The sequence below is a fragment of the Nannospalax galili genome, unplaced genomic scaffold, assembly GCF_000622305.1.
Source record: "Nannospalax galili isolate Female #2095 unplaced genomic scaffold, S.galili_v1.0 scaffold206, whole genome shotgun sequence".
In the NCBI taxonomy this organism is placed as follows: Eukaryota; Metazoa; Chordata; class Mammalia; order Rodentia; family Spalacidae; genus Nannospalax; species Nannospalax galili.
In genome coordinates, this window is record NW_008358101.1 from 837,437 (window position 1) to 845,005 (window position 7,569).

The following is a 7,569-nucleotide window of genomic DNA, read 5'->3' on the forward strand; positions in this document are numbered from 1 at the left end:
TAAGCTTTCTCATTCTAAAACTCTAATGTACTCTTTTTCCAGTCATGAATGGACAGTTATAATGATCCCACTTGGAAAAAAAAATCTTAATTTTACTTTTTCCCTACCACTTTTAAATTGTTAGGTCTATACACTCACTATGAAAGTTGTTTTTGTCACTACCTAATATTAGAATTTTTTTTGAGGTTATAAAATTCACCATAACTTCTTTTGAGAAGCTCAATAATATTTTCTGGTATGTTATATTCATATGCATATTAAGTTCATTGTATCTAAAATGTTTTCAACTGGAAAAATTTTGTATTTGGGTTTTTTCAGATTGTGGAATATTTCTACATAAATGAGAAATCTTTGAGATTAAAGATATGACTAAATATGAAATATACTGATGTTTCACATAAATAGAACATACATACCATGAAAGTAGTAGGATATATTTTTAGTGAATGTGTACCTATTTTTAAATTAATTCTTTGACAAGTTCACACATGTATATAATATATTCTTATCACATTCATCCATCTACCTTCTGTTTTCGTCTTACCATACCAAGCTCTCACCTGCCCCTCTCCCCTAGATCCATATCCTACTTCATATCTTTTTGTTTTTTGTCTATGGTTTGAAACCCACTATTGTTAAGCACAGTTATGTGGGCATGGATGGGAAGCTGTTCACCTGAACACCAGTGACTCACCAGTGGCTACAATACTAAAGACAACAGTTTTCTCTCCTACAGCAGGCTTTAACTGCCTTTAGTTTCCCTTGCTGGGGTTGGCCCTCCAGATTCCATGACTGAGTGTTTATTGTGTCAGTCTTGTGCATGTCTTATGCAAGTTAACTGCAGCTGTTATTAGTTAATGAATGCTATGGGAAAATCATGTCTACAAAACAGAGTTTCATGGCCCTCATCCCAATAGTTTGTTTCTACATTCTTTCTGTCTCTTCCTCCATAAGATTCCTGTCTTGTGCAGACCCACTACTGGAAGCTCCTGCTGCTATGAGGTCATGATGGGCGTGGCTGTGACATGCCCATGAGATATAACATTTTGCAATGCATCTCCCTATCTTCTGACTCTTACATTCTTCCTACTTCTTCCACCTTGGTTTCTGATCCTTCTGGGAGGTGGTGTGAATGTCATGTTTAAGGCTGAGCACTGTTGAGCATTCAACCACCTTTATTTTAGTTGGGTTTTTCTTTTGATTTTTCTGAGTATTTTGCATATACTGGGCACAAACCCTCTATCAGATGTACTGAAAAAAAATGTCTCTCACTCTGTGGACTTCCTCTCCAATCCACTGATTGATTGATTAGCTGTACAGAGACTTTTTGGTTAAGTTATATTCCATTTGTCATTTGCTGACTTTAATTCCTGAGTGAACGGAGTTGTATTCAGAAAGTCCTTTTCTGCACCTAAATCTTGTAGGGTACTGCCCATGTTTTCCTCTAGCAGTTCCAGTATTTGAGGTCATATTGTGGTCTTTGATACCTTTGGAGTTGATTTCTGTGTGGGGTGATAAATACTGGTCATTTATTCTTCTATATGTGGACATCCAGATGTCTCAGAACCATTTGTTGAAGATTCTCTTTACTCCACTATTTTTTTCCATCTTTATCAAATAGTAGATGACTGTAATTATGCGCAATCATTTTGGGGTGTTCTGTTTTTTCCATTCATCCTCATGTCTGTTTTTGTACCAATGCCATACCATTTTTATTATTTTAGCTCTGTAAAATAACTTGGACTCTGATATGGTAATTGCCCCAGCATTGTTCTTTTTGTTCAGTATTGCTTTGGCTATGTGGGGTCTTCTGTGCTTCTATATGAATTTAAATTTTCTTTTCTGCTTCCATGAAGAACTTCATGGGTATTTTGATTGGTATTTTACTGAATCTGATATTCAATGTCAGGATGGCCATTTTCATAATATTAAATTTACCATTCCATCAACATGGGATTTTGTTCCATTTTTCTGATTTTTTAAAATCTTTTTCTTCAAAAATTTAATGTTTTCATTGTAAGGTTTTTTACTACCTCATTTAGGTTTATTCCTAGATAATTCTAGGTTATTTTGTATATGCATATTTCCATGATCTTTTTCAGAATGCATGTTTTTGGTACATAGGCAGCATTTTTGTGAATTTTACTGAAAATATCGATCAGTTCTAAAAGGTTTCTGTGGATTTTTTTTGGATATCTTACCTATAGCAACATATCATATGCAAATAAGGATAATTTGGCTTCTTTTCCCATTAATAGCCCGTGAATAGCCTTACCTGGTCTTATTGCTCTAGCTAAAATTCTAAGCACTGTATTGAAAGGCAGTGAGTACAGTGAAAAGTCTTGTCTCATTTGGCTCTCAATTTTTTATTGGTATAAAATTGAATTTGTAGATTAATTTTTATAGGATGGAAGTTTTTACAATATTAGTTCTAATCCATGACCATGGGAGGTCTTTCTAACATCTTCCTCACTTTTCTTCTGCAGTGTCTTAAAATTTTAATTTTAGAGATCTTTCATTTATTTGGTTAGATTTATTCCCACGTATTTTATTATACAATCTAGTTGAACATGATTTATTGTGACTGTGTCTTGGAGATTACTTTATATGCTAGGTAATCAAGCAAGCTGTTTATTCAAACATCACCTCCTGCAAATGTGAGTCTAACCAAAGACAAAAAGAGAGGACTAGGAGCTATAGATGTAAGTCAACAGATAGAATACTTACCTAGCTTGCTCTGAGCTCTGGGTGGATTATAAGCACCATCTACCACATAACCTGGAATGGTTGGCAATGCATTTAATCCCAGTTCGTGAGAGACAGAGGCAGAAAAATCATAATTTCACAAGCATCCTTGACTATGTAGCAATTGTTTTTTAAAAAGAATATTTTATTATTTTTACTTAATGTGTATGAGTATATTGTATGTAGATAATACACCCATGCTGTGCAATGCCTGCAGAGATCAGAAGAGGGGGTCCGTACTTTTAGGCACCATGCGGGTACTAGGAATCTATCCCAGGTCCTTTAAAAGAGCAGCCAGGCTCTTAACCACTGAACCATTTCTCTAGTCCTTATGTAGCAATTTTGAAGGAAACCTGGGATACATATGACGTAATCGAGAGGTGGGGAAGAGAGAGGGGGGAGGGAGGGAGAGAGGGAGGGAGGGAGGGAGGAAGGGAGGGAAATGCAATGATCATGTCAGGATGCAGTCACCAATCCCAGCACTTGTCTAGAGTCTATATATTATCCAAGTATCTTTTCCAAGACTCATATTTGTGTTAACTGAGAGCTCATTGCACTCATATAACTTTGACAAGCTTAAAAAGGGAAATTCATGCTAATCATCTGTAAAACTTCCTAATATTATTCGCTATCAACTTATTCATAGACATTTCTCCAACACCCAAAACACATTAACTTATTCCCTTAGAAAGTCATGTTTTGCAACTTTGGGACCTAGAATATATTTCTGACTGGGTAATTACAAAAGGAACTTTGAATTTATATAGACATCAGTGTTAAAGAACTAAACTTTCTCATGTATATGATATATGATATATAATAAAATGTATTTTATTGTATGATATAATTTTTAATGTGCTTTTTTTAACATAAATTGCCCAAAACACAAGTATCTGGTTCAAATTCATAGTGCACGTTATTTGAAATGTATTTAAATCAATTTAAATCAAATGTAGCTGCATTTACTTTTAAAGGACACTTGTATGATTTTAATGGGACACATAAAATGTGATTAAGTCATGATCTCTGTTCAGTAACGTAACTGTCCTTCATGTATATCATCCTAATAAATGCCTAAACCCATTCTAACTTCTGTGGCATTAGTCTATTGCTCCAGAGCCTGGGAAAAATGGCAGTAAGTTGAACAGTCAGAACATTTGCACAATAAATGACAGTTTTATGTATGAGTAAAATTTAAACAATGTAAAGTCAGAAGTCAATAATAAAATTGTTGAGTATATTAATGTAAAACACTTAAAAGATAAGACAAAGCCTTAATCCCCACATATAAATACATTATAGCATGTATTTAAATGTGACTAAGTATATTTTAAAGAATCAGATACTTTATGCAGAGGCTTTTCAACAGTTAAGAGCAATTAAAAAGAATTAGAAAGAAATAACTTTAAAAATGTCAGTACATTTATAGCCTAACTAATGTTAAAGGATCAAAGATTATTCCTTATTTTAATAAACATTTAATAAATAAACATGCTTTCTATATAAGAAAGGCAATAACTGGCTAATTTATGAGCAAGACATTAAAGAGAAAAAATTAAGAATATTTGTTATTAAAAATTACATTCAAGAAGGTAGACAAAACAGTGAAGTGTTAGAGAAGATGAAAGACTAATGATGCGGCAGTATCACCATTTTATCATATGAAGAAATTTAGCATATTGATTCAAATTCTTTTGAGTGTAAATTTCAAGATTGTGCATTATAACATTAAAAATCAAATCACTGATAGATTTTGGCTAGTTTATTTATTTTTTCTCCTTGGGGAAAAGGCTCAATTCTTCTGTAGATAATTAACCATTCAGGTTGACTCTTCTCGTCCATCCAAAATTTTCTGTATTGTATCTGAAATATGAGACTAAAACTATTAAATAGAAATATAGACAGATGATTTAGATACATATTTAGGAAAATGATAGATTATTGATAGATGATCAAACATAGAAGAATAGGCAGCTAGATACTACAATTTCTATCACTCAGCCACTGTTTTATGCAAATATTATGAGTCTGGAATCTCATTAATTCATGAGTCATGGATCTAAATAAGGCCTATAATCTTTAGATAACATGATTTCTGAATATGAGGATTTCTGATCTCTGCCTTGGACTATTTCCCTAAGGTCTTTCCATCGTTATTTCCTTCATCTGATCATGATTTCTGCTTAAAAGCCAGGTCCCTTGGCTTCTCCATTTTACATCTGTCTAAATAGTGTCTACTTGCCAGAGAGCTCTTAAAATTGCCCACTCTGCATTTTTCTTCATTGTCTGTGATATATAAACCATGTTCCTTTCCTTCTTTTGCTCATATTTCACTTATTATCTAATGTAATTTTCCTCCTTAAGGCAAAGACTCTTCTCTTTGCTCAGCTTTGATTTCTTATTCAATAATTGATGACATTTTTTGGATAAATGAATAGATTTCTGGGTGGTTTTTTGAACTAGAATTTTCAGCATTATTATACCATTACAATTGTGTGAATAAAAACAAACATCTAATTCTTAAATTTGGTTTTAAAGAGTGGGCCTAAATTTGGAGAACTCTCATTCCCCAAATGTCTTTTGAAACCATTTGTCTCCTGGAGCTGTGCTCCTGAATCAGGTGTCATTTGTCATTCACATTTTTATTTAAACTGGCTTCTCCAGCTTCATTGGGGAAGCAAATGTTTGAATGACCCTATCTAACAGACCACCAAACCTTTTCATCCCTAGTTCTAGAACATGCCTTCAGTTCACCCCATCTTATGCTTCCTTCCCAATCTTCAAGGAAGGTGTGAGCACTATCATCCAGCACTTTGATGTGTTAATTTTCAAGCACACCCACATTCCTTCATTATCTTTTTGGGTGGAACACCATATTGAGGTTCTCAGGAAAAGACCTCATTTCAAGACACAAGGTTCATTGAGTTTGCCAACATTAATTAAAAGTTAGTCCAGTTTCTCTTCAATTTATAAAAGTCATTCATACAAATATAGAAGTTTATTCGGATATTTTTAATGTAGCTTTAAGCACTAGGGCTAAGATAAAGAAAAGTGTTCAGGAAGAAACTAAGACACCAAGAATGTGGATGTGGAGAGAGTCACCTAGATTTGTATTCTAAATACTCATCCTTAATAAAGAAATTAATATTAAAAATCAGTTTAAAACCTTTTCATTTTAAGGCATATTTACCTATAACATTCTTCGTTATGTAAGGAAATTTTGCCTAAGAAATTATAAAATGATAATGTGTTCATTCTCTTTGTAATATGAATCATTTTATAATTTTTACATTTAGTAAACTGAGTAATAGAGGATTCTTTGGATCATTTCATTTTTATAGAAGGAAACCCCATAAATAATAATTACTTGAGGCAAAGATCTCTCTAAGCATTCCCAGTAGAACCAGGAAATGGGCCAGCCTTAGCAAGCAGTGACGTCTATGTGTTTGACTTGATATGTTTTTATTTCTGTTCTTTTTAGAGAATATTAATTTAAAGACCTGATTTTGATCACCCCTAAATAATTAACAGCAGTTTCTAAAATAATTTCCTAATTGTTGTTTGGTTCTCCACTCTACACATTGTAACTTTTTAATCAATAAATGTCCATCCAGTCATCTTCTCCTTCCATCCTGTGGCCCATCCCCCACCCCTAGCTCACAGCCACTGGGTTACTCATGGGATTCTCTTTGTTCTTAAGAAAAAATTTCTGAGCCTAGGAGATATCTTGGGACCATTATAGCTTGAAATTTGATTAATATCTGTATTTTAGAGATATACTAGGTGATTAGAGGCTGTTGGTCCTATTTTACTAAAAGCATCTCAATTTGGTAACTAAGTAATTGAAACAGAATGACAATATCAGAATGTAGTAATAAAACTTTTATAAAATTTCATATCATAAATATCTGTAGCTACCAAATTTTCATACCCAGTTTTTGATGAATACTTGTAAGTTATGTTTATATGTGATTGCTTATCAATTTTGAGTAACTTACTTGCTACTCAACCATTTCTTTCTTTCTGTCTCTCTCACTTTCACATTTTTTGTGCTCTGGTAATATAACCTAGGGCATCATACATCCCGCCTAAGCACCCTGTTACTTAGCTACACTTTAGCCCTCAATAACTCTTATTCAAAGTAGCATCTGTTATTAGAATTAGAAAATTTTAAGGTAAATGCTGACATTTAACAGAGTATCATATTCATTTTATTTTAAAATCAAATCTACCTTTGACAACTCAGTTTGTATGTAGTCACGACTGGAATAAAGTCATTGTGTAGTCACTGGAAGTTTGATTCTGAAATAAGGCTGTAAGAGTTTAAAATAGTGTCTCAAGCACAAGCACTATGTTATTTTCTTGTATTTCAGAAGATCTCTCTTAATATAACTCCATGAATGCTCGCAGCTGCATGCTTTGGAATGATCACATGAGTGCATGTTTGAATGGGCAATCATTATTGCACGTGTCAGTATTTTACTTGAAATCTCAACAAGGAAAGGCTTGTGACGTAATGATTACATATAGCACCAAAGACAAAAGCCTTTCCTGCCAGTAGGCACCACTTCCAAAAGCAGCTGGGGATAGCAAATGGCTATGTAAGAATGCCCACATCAAGGCGACTGGTTTGCATAGCTGCTTCAGAACACAGCTCCATTCTTAGAATAACAATAATCTGACATTTACCTTTAACAGAGTACTTAAAATTTCATGTAATAACATCAGTTAAAAATACTAAATATTTCCTCTGCTTTCCTGGGCTGCATGGCCCACCAGATTCTTTCCTGGACAGTCCAGGGTCACCACTGCTTCCTGATCCCT